This window comes from Aptenodytes patagonicus, chromosome 2, assembly GCF_965638725.1.
Source record: "Aptenodytes patagonicus chromosome 2, bAptPat1.pri.cur, whole genome shotgun sequence".
Classification (NCBI taxonomy): domain Eukaryota; kingdom Metazoa; phylum Chordata; class Aves; order Sphenisciformes; family Spheniscidae; genus Aptenodytes; species Aptenodytes patagonicus.
Genome location: NC_134950.1, coordinates 68,735,743 through 68,751,524, shown reverse-complemented (window position 1 = coordinate 68,751,524; position 15,782 = coordinate 68,735,743). Strand labels below are relative to the sequence as shown.

At 45.0% G+C, this 15,782-nt stretch overlaps 1 protein-coding gene across 1 annotated transcript in view; it reads right to left on the bottom strand.

The window, feature by feature from the left end:
- Nucleotides 1–15,393, bottom strand: part of AHRR (aryl hydrocarbon receptor repressor) — an 87,869-nt gene extending 72,476 nt beyond the window's left edge. The window contains exon 1 of the mRNA XM_076332231.1: nucleotides 15,363–15,393. The gene's annotated coding sequence lies outside the window, so the exon portion shown is untranslated. The remainder of the gene's footprint in view (nucleotides 1–15,362) is intronic.
- Between the last annotated feature and the right edge of the window lie 389 nt (nucleotides 15,394–15,782).

Here is a 15,782-nt window from a genome sequence, read left to right as displayed (position 1 = left end):
CCTGGGCACACTGCCGGCTCATGTTCAGCCGGCTGTCGACCAACACCCCCAGGTCCTTCTCTGCTGGGCAGCTTTCCAGCCACTCTTCCCCAAGCCTGTAGCGCTGCATGGGGTTGTTGTGGCCGAAGTGCAGGACCCGGCACTTGGCCTTGTTGAATCTCATACAATTGGCCTCGGCCCGTCGATCCAGCCTGTCCAGGTCCCTCTGCAGAGCCTTCCTACCCTCCAGCAGATCAACGCTCCTGCCCAACTTGGTGTCATCTGAGTGCAAACTTACTGAGGGTGCACTCGATCCCCTCATCCAGATCATTGATGAAGATATTGAACAAGACCGGCCCCAAAACTGAGCCCTGGGGAACACCGCTCGTGACCGGCCGCCAACTGGATTTAACTCCATTCACCACAACTCCCTGGGCCCGGCCGTCCAGCCAGTTTTTTACCCAGCGCAGAGTCCACCTGTCTAAGCCGTGAGCCGCCAGCTTCTCGAGGAGAATGCTGTGGGAGACGGTGTCAAAGGCCTTACTGAAGTCCAGGTAGACCACATCCACAGCCTTTCCCTCATCCACTAGGCGGGTCACCTGGTCATAGAAGGAGATCAGGTTGGTCAAGCAGGACCTGCCTCTCATGAACCTGTGCTGGCTGGGCCTGATCCCCTGGTTGTCCTGCTCATGCCTTGTGAGCGCCCTCAAGATGAACCACTCCATAATCTTCCCCGGCACTGAGGTCAGGCTGACAGGCCTGTAGTTCCCCAGATCCTCCTTCCAGCCCTTCTTGTAGATGGGCGTCACATTGGCAAGCCTCCAGTCATCCGGGACCTCCCCCGTTAACCAGGACTGCTGATAAATGATGGAGAGTGGCTTGGCGAGCTCCTCCGCCAGCTCCCTCAGCACTCTCGGGTGGATCCCATCCGGCCCCATAGACTTGTGAGCGTCCAGGTGGTGTACCAGGTCATTAACTGCTTCCTCTTGGATTATGGGGGGCTCATCCTGCTCGCCGTCCCTGTCTTCCAGCTCAGGGGGCTGAATACCCTGAGGATAACTGGTCTGACTGTTAAAGACTGAGGCAAAGAAGGCGTTGAGTACCTCAGCCTTTTCCTCATCCTCGGTGGCAATGTTCCCCCCCCCCGCATCCAGTAAAGGATGGAGATTCTCCTTGGCTGTCTTCTTGTCATTAATAAATTTGTAAAAACATTTTTTGTTGTCTCTAACAACAGTGGCCAGATTGCGTTCTAGCTGGGCTTTTGCCTTTCTCATTTCCTCTCTGCACGACCTAACGAGATCCCTGTACTCTTCTCGGGTTGCCTGCCGCTTCTTCCACAAGCGGTAAACTCTCCTTTTTTTCCTGAGTCCCAGCAAGAGCTCCCCGTTCAGCCAGGCCGGTCGTCTTCCCCGCCCGTTCTTCTTACGGCGTATGGGGACATTATCACAGAATAAAAACCAAGTCAGAAGGCTCATGGCTAGTGGTTCTAAAAATATGGCTGAAAACAGCACTTGAAGTTGTTGAGCTGCACAGAACCATAGACCAAGAAAACATTTCTTTTAAAAACTGGGGAAGAGCACATATTCATGGTTCCACCTGGACCATGCCCTCTTCTGATCATCTGTGAGCTCTCCTCTCCACTGCTGGGACAGAACAGCCCATCTCCACCGCTGCAGGAGGCTGGGGACTCCTTCCCCTACCAGCCCATCAGCCTCATATGTGAATGAGAAACAGGAAGAAGTTGGGGGGGCAGCACTTGGCTGCTCAGGACAACCATGCTCTTTCGTTTCTCTTTCTCTTTCTCTTTCTCTTTCTCTTTCTCTTTCTCTTTCTCTTTCTCTTTCTCTTTCTCTTTCTCTTTCTCTTTCTCTCTGTAACACTTGAGAGGCCTCACGTGCTCTTGCCCCTGTTTGAGGGAGGACAAAGACAAACCCAAAGCTGCAACCTTCCACCCCTCCAGCAGCAGAAGAGGGGGCTTACAAGCTTGAGGATCTTCAGGAGGAGGATAGCTGGGAGCGAAAGGAACAGAATTGCTGGGAAAAGGCAGATGTGGGCCTTGATCATTCACTTTCTTATGTCAGATGCTTTTAATCACTGCTGACATTAAGTCATAATGAATCTCTGAACACTAGGGAAATCCAAAGGACTGAAAAACAGCTGCTATAAGACAGTCTTCAGATAAGGGAAGCATAATGATCCAGCTATCCACTGGATGGCGAGACTGACATCCATCCAAAGCAAAATACCAGAAAAGCTGATAAGAAAGACGAATGACATTATTTAGCAGAATTCTGTGGAATATCATGCTCTTCGGAGTGAAACTAGCTCACTGAGAAGTTATCACCTCTAGCTGGCAAAGGAACTCACTTGTATTAGTAGATCATTTAACTTAGCAGCACAACATTTTAAAAAGCTATCATGAAGTATTTATAGAGCACAGTTCCAGTAAGTAAAGAATTTGTCAAGTGACACATAAAAAAAAAAAGAGTAATCCTTGAGAAATCACTGCTAAATAGAAAGGTTTTTTTAAAGATCTTGCAGGCATCAAGGTTCAATACAAAGCCATTGGTGATAACATTTGCAAAGTTATAAAAATTTAGAAGAGTGGTAAATAATGCTGAAGACGCAGTGAAAACAGAGCAATCTGGAGTGCTCAGTAGGCTCTTTCTGTTTATCCACAATGCATTTTAATACCGCCAAATGCAAACACTTACATCTCAGAATAGGGAATGCAAGTCATTGCTACTGAATAGGGACTGCATCCTGAAATGCCGGTGATTCTTGAAAGGAATTAGGGATCAAAGTGAAAAATGAATACAGTCCATACCCTGAGCTCCCAGGGAGGAGCTGCTGCAAAGGCAGCTAATGCAGTTGCTGACCTAAGTGAAGTGATTTTACCTCTGTTTACAGATATGATGAGACTGATGCTGGAACAGCGTGTACAGTTTCCATGTAAGTGTTTTTCAAATAATGTTAGAAATTGGAAAGGGCGAGGAAAGAAGCTAAAAAAAATACCCGCAGGCTGAAGAAACTGCCTTGCATAGAAAAAAGAGTTAGGTGACTTGAGTAAAGTGAAGTACTTTCATGGGGAAGATATGAGTGCTGCATTATTTTAATCTGAAACGTAGTGAGCACTTAGAAAGTGAAGCTGAAGCCAGATACATCCAAATAAGAAATAAGGCATTAATTTGTAACATTGTGAGTATTTAAACACTGGGGCAAGCTACAAAGGATTTAATGGATCCTGCTGTCTTGAAACCACTGTTAGATTAGTCTTTCTGTAATGTACGCTTTACCCTAACAGAAGTTATGCTTAAATTAAATACAAGCAGTTGGGCTGAATGCAGGCATACTCAGAAAAAAAAAAAATTGGTAGCTTTGGTAGCTATAGGAGGTCAAATTACATTATCCAATGATCTCTCCTTTCATTAAATTTTATGAATCATTTCCTGCCCGAATGTGATCACATACCATGCATTCAATGCCTGAACTACATAAAAGGGCTGCGCAGACCACAGCTTCGAAGCGGTGCAGGTTTCGAAGAGGCAGCAAGGGAATAAGGAAGTTGTGTTCTCATCCCTACTGCACCGCAGAACCACGGCGCAGCTTCATGGGCAAAGCAAGAAGGGGATGGTGCTAGAGTACAGCTTGGCTTTTCACAGGATTATGTGTTGCTTCTACCTTGGGAGGCAGCGGCTCTGGAAAAAGACTTCCACTCGTGACAGCTAACCAACAGAATAGAAATCTACCTGCCTGCTGTCACTAAATTTATTGTGGTTAGCACGTTTCTGCCAAATGCTTTGCTTCTGATGAACGGTCATGTTTTTAGGAGAAAATATGATAATGGCTTTGGACATATTATCTTTGCAAATAGCATGCAATACTGTGTCCAGAAGCAGCCACACTTCAAGAGAAACTGGAGCAGAGTCTCACAAAAATGATTAAAGGCTGAGAAAACGAGCCCCCCAGTCAGAGTCCAGGAGCACAAACTGTTTGTGTTATCATGAAGAACAGCAATGGAGAACTTCCTTGCAATAAGTAACTACATTATGTAAGAAACAAACATTTCGTGACAGAGATCAAGCTAATTCTAGCAATATCCAATTTGCAGAATTTGAGGCTAATTAAATTCAAACTACAAATAAATGAGGATAACTATTAAAATAATTTACCCAGGACTGTAGAGGATTCTCCATCACTGAGCATTTTTTTTAATCAAGATTTTTTTTCTTAAACAAACTATTAGACCTCTGTGGTGAAGAATTTGTTTAAGGTTGTCTGATGGTCCATGTCATACATGAGATCGAAACAATATCACGGTGGCTTTTTCTGGCCCTAACATTTACTTTTCTGCCTCAATCTTCCCTCCAGTGAAAAAGGAAGAAGGTTAATTCACAAACCTGAAAAGTTGTTAGAAATGTTAATTGACTAATGAAAAGGTATATAACGCTTGACTTACTTACAGAGGGTGTTCTGCAAGTACCGGGGATCATACACTGGGCTTACAACACAGCTAAGGTTGTCTGACATGGCATATATAAAATCTCTCTTTAATTTCCTTTAAAGAAAATATGTACAAATTTGGCTATGTTTGGAGCTTCTGAAAAAAAATCCAGTTCACGTGTGCTCGGGAGACTTGTAGTCTGACAGTTATCTATAGTTTCTGCCTGAGCTGAGCACATGTCATCCCCTTCATTCCTCCTACAGGCATCTGCACTATACATATGCATACCCATGCGCTTTACATGCCTCCCCTCGGAGTGGCAAAGGCAGAGCCAGACTTTCCCTCTCGCTGTTCCTCCCTGTCCTGGTGTGCTCTCCCCGCTTCAGCTGCTGCAGCCCAGAAACAAGGGACTCCAAACACAAGGCACGGGAATGAGGAGTCGGCTGTGGGAAGGACTGGGAGGCAGACTGAGGTGAGGCAGGGAGGGGACAGAAGCAGACTGCTTGCAGTCCTGAGTCTCAGCATGCCTAAGACCTGCAGACAGACGCTGTGCTTCATAACACTCCAGAAAGGGACCACTGGGGAGCACTGCTTTTGAATTACCACTAGGACTTCAAAGTAACTATCCAAAATTTGGGACTTTTGTCCGAAATTAGGTGGCCTGCATCCTCCCTAACGCATCCTCGTGCCCAGGTCTCCTGCGGGCTCCTTTGCCATTGCCGTCTGCGTTACGGGAAAATGTCTGAGCAGGCAGACCCAGACCCCTGCCCCGCTCAGAGAGCTTAGGGAAGGATTTGGGGCTGTGCAGGGGCTGTAGGAATGAGGGCTGCGTGATGCGAGGCACGCAACTACAGCCAGTGACATCAGAGGCATCAACGCTCATTTTCTGGGAGCCTTGGTCTGATTTCTAAAAACGATGAGCATTCAGTGCCACAGCTGAAGGCACCCAAAACTGCCTTCTGAATGAACCAAAGGCTGCATCTTCGGAAAAATCACCTCCTGAGTGCCTGGAATTGAGTAAATGAGAATACATCTTTCAGATTTGTCTCTATGAATAAGACCATATGTCTCAGCAGTATAATAAAGATTAATTCAGCGATGGTTTTGATGTACTTAGATATTATAGTCACAATTATCACAGAAAAGTCTGTGACAAAATTAACAGTACTGTTTGCACGGGATTTGAACAGCGCGTCATACGGAGCTGGGACCACAAGGTGAATGAGGATAATAAAATAAAAATATGCAATTTCTATTTTTAGAATGAGATTAAGTTTAGTGCCTGTCCACATAGGTGAGGAATTCGCATTTCATCTTTAACTTCGGGGTTTCCTAATTTGCAAGTGCTTGACTTTGAAACATGGCAGCCCTTTGCTACAGGGTGAGTATGCAGCTACACTCTTCAAGAATCTTTAGCAGAACAATAATTTCAATCACTATTCTTCCCTCACAAACAAGTTCATTTGGGGACTAAATTATCTCATCAGCCCTCCTTTCTTTATTTGTTTATATAAGAAAGCCTGAAATTAAGCTCAAGGAGACTTTTTTTGAGCTTTGAGGATGTAAACAACTAACTTTTTTTAAAAGCTTAGATGCAGGGTTTTTTTAAAGTGGTGTTTTAAAAATTAAGCTGCTTTTAGAACTTCTAATGTGCACTGTGTCACTTCAGGAAGGATAGGGACCATAGCACATATAAAAACTCATTAAAAAATCAGATTGGGCATATGTCTGGTACAATCCTTTATAGTTAGTGGAGTGGCATCTCTTTCTACCAGCCTTGACTTTGGTCCTCCATTGTCTTTGCCACAGACCACCTGAGGAGAATACAGGGTTGCCACAGCAGTTAGACCACCCTTTGCATAAAAAGGTGTGAGCAGTGATGAAAAGTTTTGCTACAGCTGGGGCATTTAAGATATTGTCTGAACCATGTGGATTATTTGATGATTAACAAGACACTCAATCTCACATTGCAGTCTTGCCCTCAGCAGGGATGTTAGTGTAGCATGTTTCACCTTTAAACTCTCGGGATCGTAACATCTTTGAGATCTCTGTCCCTCTGTTATGTTTGCTGAAACCTGACTAACAGGTCAAAAGCAGTCACTTCTGGAGACTGAAAAGCAGAGACTGTGAAGGCATCAGCATCATTTCCATAGCACATTTGACTAAAAACATTAAGATAGGTCAATGAAATATTTCTGCCATAAAGATGTAGTGTAGCAGGACCTTAGTTCAGCTGTCTTCAAACTTCAGCTAGTTCAGGTTCTGGGAGCAGCTTTATGCTGGCAACACAGAGCTCAGTACAAGCTAACTACTCCAGTATATTTATCAAGTGTATATATAACTTTTCAGATAGGTTCTACCCAGATTTAGCTCTGTGCTGTCACGATAAGGCTGCTAGAGCTGGTTAGTTCATCAAGTTTGTCTAGTTCATTAGTTTGCCTACACTACTCTGCAATTTTAAGTGAGGGATAAATGCCCTTAGATAAAAAGGATAACAGTATCTCTTTGAATGGCTTGTGCTACTTTTTTCACAAGGCACATGTGGCCCTGCATTGGCTGCTTTTTGGGTGGTTTTATCCTCATGCCCCATTCCCCTGTTCCACCATAAGGTGGTACATGTTCCAGCACCCATACACCACCGTGATGGGGTGAACTAGACATGTCACTTTGAGTTGCAGAACTAGCCACAGGTTGCAAATGCAACTATGAACTATGAAGCTATGCTGGTCCTCCAAACCCTCGTCTAAGTTCACCAGCATTCCTGGTGCTACTTTCCCAACCACCTATGTTTTAATACCCTGCTTGTCATTTCATCATCTTTTGATCATCTGGGGTTTGGGGTTCTCTTTGAAATACTAGAAGAATGATCTTTGATAATACTATTTATCATCCTGCATCCACCAGGCCAAACTAGAAGTGTGGTGCAATATTGGAGAAAATGCTAACAGTGTGAAAAACCCTGACTTATACGAAGGGAGGCTACAGATAGATTAGAGGATTGAACAGATGAGACAGGAAGAGAGAAACACTAGGAACCATTTTTAGGAGTTTTCTACTGTAAAGCCAAAATGGAACTAATTTAAATGGAATTTTTATCAGGAAAGGATTGCTTATCAAAATCAGGGCGACTCTCCACAGTAGCCAGCACGCTGGTGATCCCCTCCTGCGGGTGGGCCAAGATCCAATTCTAAGACTTTCGAAAAAGTCTGCCATTCACCATAACAATACTCTCATTTCCCTGATTCCTCTCTTCTTTTCCACAAAAGGCTTCTTAAAAGGTTTTTGTTGCACTCCAGTGCAGAATAGGAGTCAAAATATATGACAGTTCATATATTTTGTATATCTATTTTTTCATATATATATATTTCATACAGATATCATATATTTGCATATTTCTTTATCACTGTAGACAGAGAGACAGTGTGGAAAGAGAAAGAAGTGGCTGTCTGGCTCAGAGACACAGCCTGTCCTCAGAGGAGCCTCTGTGACATCAGGAGAACACAGCACAGCATTTTCCCCAAGAAAAGAAGTAAAAGAGGGCTGGATCTAAGGCCAACAAAATGGGGACTGACATCTTTATTATTATAAAAGTTATTATGAAATATGTGTGTGTAGGAGTAGGAGAGCAGGGAGAAAAATGACTTATAAACCTAGATGTAACATCACCTTGTTGGGAAGATGCAATCCCATTCTTCTCCTGGCTTTGCTCTTCTGTGTTCCTCCTCCTCAGTCATTCAGTGGAAGAAAAGGAGGAGCAGAGGATGAAATGCCAAGAGCCCCGTAACAGAGGTTCAGCAGAGCTTAGAGATCTGAAGATCCACAGAAAAAAAAGCCAAAAACTTTCAGGGAAAAAAGACGGCGTTTTTCTCAAAGCCTGAGATGGAAAGTAGGAATGCAGAGAAAAAATTGAAATGAAATATGAAATATTTTCACCTAGAACTGAGCAAGTTACGTTAGCTTGATGCTTAAATTGACATCATTATTATTGTTATTGCTGCAATTCAGTCTTTTAAAATGTTTTTGCTACCAGTGTAAGAAACTCGGCAGCATTTGAAAGCAGCAGGTCACAGTTTAGAAACGCACACCGAGAACCAGGCTGGCATGTGAGTTGTCAAGATTTTGCTCAGTTCTTGCAAGTCTTCAGTTTAATGAAGTACATGAAAATCAGAATGAAAACTCAAAAGTTCCTGTTTTTTCAGATACAGAATCTGAAGACAAAAGTAAAATAAAACCTGATGTAGCTATTATTTTTGAGATTATAAAAGTAGCTAAACAAGTTATACTGGTTGAAAGGCTGGCTAGTTTTGTCTACTACAATGACAAGGTGCTACTCTGGCACCTTGGTTTGGATACATACTCAAATTTACTGCATGCCCTTAACTATGGATACATAAGTATACGTTTTCCTCTCCAGGAACATGAATTTGTCCTTTGTAAGCTGTGTATCTTATCTATTCCCATTCTGTTCCTGAGATCTACGGACATATCTACCTTTTTTTGTCCACTAATTGACAATTTTTGGCACTTTCTACTGTAAATACTTTTCCTGTTTTAGAGATATGTCTCCAGGGGAAAAAATACGTTTAAATACATTTGCAAGTTGTCTGCAGTACAATTCTGTCTTCTAATACTATTTATTATTACTATGCTGTTACTACCCTAAAGTAATCAATATATACAAATTTATTCTCATTAATATCCCCGGCAGTAGTATTTTCTATGTGCTCACTAAATTTTTCATCATATATTTCTAGGTTTTTTTAAAGAATTAAATTTAATTTACATAAACAAGTAATGACTGCAAGTGTTTCACTTTATATAATTAGGGTGAGAGGTGGGGGAAAATTTGGCCTTCCAAAACTCCCAGAATTTTTTTTAGTCTCTAAGATAAAAAGGCAAACGTTTTGTGGATACATCCTACCACAATATAATGTGTCATAAAGCATTTGCTACCATCCAAAACCACCTGACACTAATAAAGCAGCTAGTTTAACGTTTACTGATTCTCATCCACTCCTGAAAAGTAATAAACAGGAATTTTTCATGGAGTGAAAATCTTAGGGAATCTCCCCGATTGCAGGGTAGGGGAGAGCTCTTTTTTCTGCTTTTATAGCAAGCCGTCCCTCCCCAGTCCCTGAACACCCATCTATCCCAAGACAGAAAGATTTTCTTAATCATTACATCTTTGCAAATGGGGCTGAAAGGACCCTCAAGAGATCATATGGAACATCCTTCCCTGTTTCGTACAGAAGCAGCTGTACCAAAACCATTCAGAGGTTTCAGATCGGAGAAATGGCTTCTGAGCATGAAAGCCTTGTCTGTTTTTTCTAGCTAAATCAATTGATACAATAAAAAAGCACCACATCTTTCTAGTCTTTTCCATTCTTACATGTTTAGGCCATCATAGCTGTAACAACACAGCTGTTAAACCACTCCCAAAAGCTGCTTATACTGAAGAAGTATAGTTTCTACGAGTACCGCAGAGATTTTATTCCAGCATTTAACTATTACTAAAATCACAAAATTTTTCCTAAGCATCTTAACCCACATTTTCCTTCCTGCAACATAAGGTCGTAATGTCTTGCCCTAGCTGACATAACTTAAACAACAGTTTAAGTTAAGTTCAACTAACTTTCAACTAACCCTATATTTCTAAAGATTTTTAACTTCTTTCCTTTTACTCTTGCCATCTCTAGACTAAACAATTATTTTAGTCTTTTCTTGTAAGTGATGTCTTCTAGCTATCTGATCATTCCTGTTGCCCTCCTCTGGACTCTTAATTTGGTCTGTATTTTTCCTCAAGTACCCTGCTCTAACATGAGTGCAATACTCCAGCTAAGGACCTACCTGGGCTGAGTAGGATGAAAAGATTATTCATGTATCTTAGAAAAAACACTCCTATTTTTATACCCCATTGTCCTGTTTACCATTTTCGCAACTGACTCATGTTTAGTTTGTGATCCACCAAATTTCCACATCCTTTTCTCCTTAGCTCGTGTTGCCTAGCCAGCCATTCCCCATGCTGTATTTGAGGACATGATTACTCCTGACTGAAGATAAACTTTTGCACAAAACCTTACAGACTCGCATCCTGCTTGGTTTTCTGGAGGTCGTGACTGACAAAAAATCACTCTGAATTTGACTCTTGTCTTCCAGGGTGCCTGAAACCCCTTTCAGCTTGGTGACATCTGCAGGCTGAATGCCCACATGCTCTGACTCGTCATTCGAGCCATTCATGACATAGGGAACAGCTCTGACAGACCCCTGTGGAGTCCCAACCTGAATGATAGACTTCTCAGTATACCCCTCCAAAATCTCTGTTAATATCTGGTATTCTTTGCCCACAGAACAACCTCAGCAAATTTTGCTCCTCTAGAAATGGCCCGAAACAAGAAGAAAACACAGTGTTTGTGGAAGGATTCCTCATTTGAGGACAAGGAGAGGAAGACTCAATCTGAAAAGTGCACTAGGAGTTCCCAGACATCAGCAAAACACATTTTGGAGAAGCAAATCCCTGTGAAAGACAATGAGGCCAAGCAGAGCCCGCTTTCCAGACAACGCTGCCGTGACTGCAAGGTGAGAGCATAATATTTGGAGTTTCAGTAAAAGAAAAAGTTCAAGAGGCTACTCAGCATCTTGACTGCCAGGGATCAGTATACTATCAAATGTAGCAAACAGCTCGTGGGAAAGCGAGACAATGACCCCAAAACTGCCACGTATTCAACTTCGCTCTGTCTCAGCTCCAGTGTTGCAGAAGAGGGAGAAATCCACTAATGGTGGATTTTTACAGTCCTAATGAGTGACAAAATTTGATTTTATGTTAGCACATGTTTTCAGCAAGCTAAACCTACTGAAATGACCACCATTTAACATCAATACAAATAAATTTTAAGAGTAAGGAATAAATATTTAATATCTTTAATACATGCATGGATATTGCTGTTGAATACAGAGCAATAGCTCTGGTGCACCAGGCACCACTGCAGTCACAGGGCAGGTCAAATACATGATTGCAAACAATGTGTTTTGCAGCCCCAGCTTAATAGACTGCATCATGCAAATTATCTGCAGATGCAGCCTTGATTCAAAACCGTAGACAGTATGGTCCAGCCCAAAGCGATCACATCATCCCACAAGTACCTGGGTTCAGACTAAACGCTTCGTTCGTGTACACTCATATTAAAGGTGTTCCACTGACATAGGCTGCTAAGCACAATCAACTTGCACAGATTTACACCACGATCCTGCACTGGCCCTGCTGCTGCATACCAGAAGGCACCTATCAGAGGGAAAAGATAAGATGCAGAATAAGGTTTCAAAAACAAAGGCAAAAGAGATACACTGGGTTTCTTGCGATTGTAGCTGCACGCCTGCGTACCTGAGGATTGCACATGAGTGAACAGATCCTACCTTGTCTACACTGAAATGGTTGTATCGCACACTGGCACTAGGGACCTCGGGGGTTCATAAGTATTTGGGGTGCATTTAGTTGACATTACGTCGGCATCATTTTGTCCACCCCACCTGTGCAATCCTGTAAGTCCATCCATTCAAGTTCTGCAGTTACCCGTGTCATATTTGTTATGTCGACAACAGCACAACGCAGCCTCAGCTGCTATAGAAACCTCAAAGGTCACGACTCTGAAGGTAAGTTGAACTAAATCCAAAATGATGGTCAACAGCTCTGTGGGAGCTCTGGACCGATAGAGCAATGCGAACATGCTCCTAAAGCATTTCCATCTCAGGACGTTCAGCTGGTCCCTAACTCTAAGTCAAATTCCTTGCAAAGCACCTTGAAATTTTCGTTCTTCTTGCAGACCCAGGAGTCTGCATTAGGGTCATCTTCCTCTTAAAAAAAGCATCCGCTTGGTACACATAAGGCTGCATAGCTGCCCTCGCGTCCACCTTCTTTGCTTTGACCTCAAAATGTTTGTAGAAATACTGGTCTGCGTTTCCTAGTAGCAATTTGCATAGAGGGCCAACAAAGAAACTGCTTCTCCCCAAGCAGCAGCTCTTGCTACTGCTAGCCAAGTACAGCCGGATTTATTTTTTTTTATATCTATATATTAGCATATACCCCTGACATATAGCTGACCTTCTCGTACCAGCTGGTAACTGACAGGAAATGAATTTCTGTGGCAAAGACAACTTTTTGCTTTTCACATCTCGTTGCAGCGGTGCCCCGTTCTGAGCACTGGCGAGCGCTGCGCTGCTGCAAAGTCCTCCTGTCCTGCTTGCCATGACCGTGTGGTGACAGTGACCACCACCAGCGAGCTGTCACAAACACGGCAGCTAGGCAGCAATCATGTGGGAACATTCGCGTTGACAAATGTCCCGTTGCTTACCTCATGGCCAGACCGATGACGTCTTCACTCTGCCTGTACCAGGGAAGCAGGCAGGCGCTGCCTGCTGTCCAGGTAACCCCGTTCGAGTGGGAGCAGCCGGAGTTGAGCAAAATCGCACTTGTGCCGTTCAGGCAGATTGTGTTAGCAGTTGATGAATTGTGGTTATCTGAGCTATAGCTTATTCCTCATGGGTAAGCCAACTCAAATTGAAAACATCACCACTCTTCAGCAACGAGTTTGTGTGTGTGGACATGAGTCAAATTAGAAGCAATGTCTGAGTTAGGACTCCAGTTATTCCATAGTGAAGACAAGCCCATGTTATCCAAATCACCCCCTTCCCGGGACTCGACTCTATTGGTTATTCAAACATTACTGTAAAAAAAAACCCTGGCTGACACTTCCTACCCAAACTTGGCAATTCCTTAAATTTTCCTCCAAAATCTGCTTTGTCCTAGCTGTCTCTGGGCACAAAGAGACACTCCCACATCCTTTACATTCCAGTTGGGGCTAATTGAACTCACATGTCAGCATGAGTCAGCAGTAATTACCAGGAATATTAAGGAAAGATTTGGCACCGGACCTTGGTTATTCAACAGCAGAGCCCCCACATTTAGTGGGGTCTCAGCTTAAATCGAACCCTTTAAAAACTCGACAGCAAAAGCTGTACCGAGTTCTCAGTCTAGTTCAACTACGTATAGGCAGTTCCTGATATCGAAAGTGTCTTTACTATATTTTTAGAGATACCTACAGAAGGGCAAATCTAATGGAAAAATCATTTCTGACTACTAATTCCTCCACTGTGGAGTTTAAATCTCTTTATACGCTGAAACCGATGAATCAATATTAGAGCGGCTGGCTGGTTTTCCTAAGCATCCGCACTGCAAACAGGGCCTAGCAATGCATTTCCTCCTTACGATTCCTGGGCAGAAATCCTCATCGATGGGAAGTTGAGGTAATAACGTACCTCCCACAGCTCATTTGGAATAAAAATCCTGAAACCACAACAACCCAGATTTTCCACATGCGAGTGTTCCTTTCCCCGCCGAAACAGTCCCCCCCCAGTACACCTTCACCCTATGGGCTGTGGAGACTTGGGCTTCCAGAGCTGAAGACTGGAGGTGTTTACACACTAGCCCAACGCAGCCCCCAGAAACCCAGTCCTCTCCTCGAGACCAGAGGACACCCAAATATACTTTTACTGTCACCTACTGAAAAAAATAGGTTGTCACAAACATATATACTGATGCAGAGAGGCGGTGGATGCGGCAGTAAAAAGCGAGGACTGTCTCAGCCTGTGCTCAGGCAGGGGGTGCCGGCAGGAGCAACGGCGTTAAAGTTACTATCCAAACCTTAACTGGTAACTCTTTCTGGTTCTTAACATCTACGGTATTAGGTACTTTGTTTTTCAAGGAAATAAATCCTTGCTCTTGGTTGCAAATTAACCGAATGTCTTGCCAGTGAGTTTGATCTTGTCAGTCATTAAGTCTCTCGCTTAAATGCAACGATTTAGTCTTAGCCCTGGATAGTAACACTCTCTACGGTTCATAAAGGAGAACTGTTTTATTTTATCTACTGCAAACATATGTGCATCAACATTCTTCTCAACAGACTACTTCTGAGCCCAGCCAGATCAGTCAGTTTCATTTAAATCCAGTCCCGGTTGTCTTTTTGAAACCTCCAACTACCGAACAACGTCAAGCATATTCTTGGGTTTTTCTGGTGGTTTTTGTTTCCTTTTTTTTTTTTTTTTTTTGTCTTAATAGGCTATCTCCTAGAAACTCACTAAATGACGCACAAACATTTTTTGTGCCCATCTTCAGGGGAAAAAAAAAGTTTTTTACGTGATATAACTCAGTTTTATGCTATTTGCGTTATTCTTTAATAAAGACATAAAACTACAGCTTCACCCGAAGACATACAAAATTCTTGTTTACTAAACAAAGTAACGCAAAGTCAGAAAAAGCACCGGAGCCCGTACACACGCTTCGCCCTTCCCTCACTGATTTTTCCCCCTTTGGTATGTCAAACTGAAACACAACAAGAATTTTTAGCTCTGAAGTTATAAACCACTGAAAATGACGATTTTCAGGGGAAGTACTGACTGACCCCAAAGCATACCCACCCTGTTCAATGCCAAAGGAGTGCAATTCGGGCTTGAAAGAGGCAACGCGAAACTTTATTTCACTTGCTTTCCCCCCGAAGGTCTCTCGAGGTATCAGTGGAACGGATGGGTGAAGCCAGATGTGGCCAAGGAGCCAGGGCAGAGCCCTCGGCCCCCCCCGGTTTCAGCCCTGGGGACAGCGGGGCAGCACCCCGGGCATCCCCCGCCCGGGGGCCAGCGGGCACCCGGCACCTCCCGGGGCTTTCGCGTGGGAGCTGCGGACCATCACCGGCGCTCGGGTGGAAGAAGCGGGGCGCGTCCCGCGCGGCTGCGGTCCCACCGCCGCCGAAACGGGCGGGGGGAGCACCGACACCCCGGGGGGGGGCGGTTTGGGGGGCGAGGTGGCCGGAGCCGACGGTCCCCCGGTCCCCCCGCAAAGCCCGGGCTGAAGCCTCGCCTGCCCACCGCGAGCTCTCGGGATGCAGCGACTTACCCCACGGTCCCCGCCACGACCCGGGGGCGCAAAGTTTCTCCGGGCGAGAAGCAGCCCCCGGCCGCGGCGCAGAGCGGGCGGCCGAGGCGCGGCGGCGGTGCCGGGGCGGAGGTGCGGGAGCGGGCGGCGGGAGCGGGACGGAGGGCGCCGGGGGTGGGGAGGATGCTCGGCCGCCGCTTCCCTCGTGATTCAGGTGGCGGGCTGGCGGCCGAGTGACAGGGCGAGCCGCCGGCTCCCCGCTCGCACGCGATCCCCGGCCCGCCGCCGCCGCCCCCCGCCGGCGGCAGAGGGCGCTGCGGCGGCGCGGCGGCACCGGCGGCCGGGGGCGGGCGGCGGCCGCCGCGGAGGGGACGGGGCCACCGGGCGCCGCCGGACGGGGCCGCAGCGGTAAGCGCGCGTCCCCGTCGGTGCTGCCCGCCG